This window comes from Tribolium castaneum, chromosome 3 (assembly GCF_031307605.1).
Source record: "Tribolium castaneum strain GA2 chromosome 3, icTriCast1.1, whole genome shotgun sequence".
NCBI classification, from domain to species: Eukaryota; Metazoa; Arthropoda; class Insecta; order Coleoptera; family Tenebrionidae; genus Tribolium; species Tribolium castaneum.
Window position 1 is genome coordinate 10,199,698 of NC_087396.1, and position 1,986 is coordinate 10,201,683.

Below are 1,986 nucleotides of genomic sequence, written 5' to 3' on the forward strand. Positions count from 1 at the left end.
CGTTTTTATAGTTTTGAAACAGCTAATATTTATAAAAAAAACTATAATGCAATTTTTTGCGGCACAAGCGCGCTACATGTGAATACTACGAATGTATAAAATTGCTTTCCAAACAACTTAGGTACAAATTTTTTGTAGTTTTATATATTTTTATAAGATCCCAAAAAATATTTGTTAAATTATTATAAATTGAAATGAAGATCCATAATCATGTACAAGATATATTTTGAAAGGGTTGATAAAATGTTTACTTGCACGTCAAAACATTTTAAATTAAAATTCATAAAATCATGAAACGAGTGCAAAATCCTCATTATCAGTCAAATTGAAAACTGAAATAGTATGTTACATTATTCACAGAGTTGGTAATAGAATATGAAGGATTACAATTAAATTTTACATTAAAATTCAGAAAAACTAATTTTTGCAATTAAAAATTAACATGCCGGTGCGCGGTAACGCTGCCATGTTAACGCGTAGTGGCAAAATTTTAAATTTTATTGTAATCCTTCATATTCTATCACCAACTCTGTGCATAATGTAACATACTATTCACGAAGGTTACAACGAAGTTTTTTTAAATTTAATTTGAATTTAATTTTTAATTTTTAATTTGACTGATGATGAGGACTGTGTGTCCTCGAAACATGTTTCATGAATTTTAAATTAAAATATTTTGATGTGAAAGTAACCATTTTTATTAAACCTTTCATAATTATTATAGTTCTTTTTAAATTGCACATGAGCTGGTAACAAGTCAAGCAATCATCAAATTAACATGAACTGTCACTCATCTTAAAAAATCATCTTTTGACGGTGTATATGAGCGTCATTAATGTAATCCATGTGATTAACTGATCACGTGACCAAATTAAGCCAATTTGGTTGGTTCATTCGCGTTAATTTTTAACAGTTCAATTAATTTTAATTGTGTTATTCTGTATGATTTGAGCAAAAAATTCGTAATAACATTGTTGATAGTCCCAAAGTTACAATAATACTATTGTTTTTTTTTATTTTTTCTTAATTAGTAATTATTTTTTGGGACTAGCGACATTTTTTGCACAAAACAACATTTAAACATCATTTATTCAAACCGACATAAGGAGTAATAATTTTTTGCAGATAGTACTTCATTAATTAACTGTATTTAGGTTAGGGTGGAGCGTCTTGGACGGGTATAATTCTACATAATTTGCTATCTCTGTCATGGTTTTATTGGTTAATAAAAACTTCACTAAAATCGCAGTACCGAGAAAATTTCTTTAAGATCCTTTGTTGTAAACATCAGCAATAGCCAAAATAATCACTGCGGATTTGGAAATGTTTTTTTTATTGGTTTAAACCAGATCAAAATCAATAGAAAATTCTTTGATAAACATTTTCGTTTTTTCGTAGAAATAAAATTATTTTTATCCGGACAAATGCATTATTATTTAAATTAATACATTTACTCCAAACTACTTGAGTATAATGGTTTGAATTTTTTACAATTGTACTCAATTGTACATGGTATATCAGAAATACGAGTGTTAATTTTACCAAGTAATAAAACTCGTAACGTAATACAACAACTTTTCTATATAACATTTTACAAAATTCTTATTTATTGTTTTCACTGTTTTCCTCGCTACTTTTGTGCAAACGAGCCGGTTGGTGTCTAATAATTAGTTTATATTCATGGCAACAATTTTCAGTGTTGTTTTAATTGTTTAAATTGCTGTTTCTATCAAAACAGAAATTTAAAATAAAAAAAATGTTTTATTTGTAGATGGTTAACACACGTATTTCTGATACACCCTGTATGAGCTCTTTAAAATTGCGACCATTAAATTTAGAAACAATTTTAAAAATTTTTGAAGGGTTCCAAAAGTTGTCCGAAGTTGCCCCACCCTACCCTACACATATGGAATTGTAGAAAAATTCACAGACATAGGCAAAAATGTAAAGCATTTAAAGCAAACGCTGAATTTTGTGCGATTATTA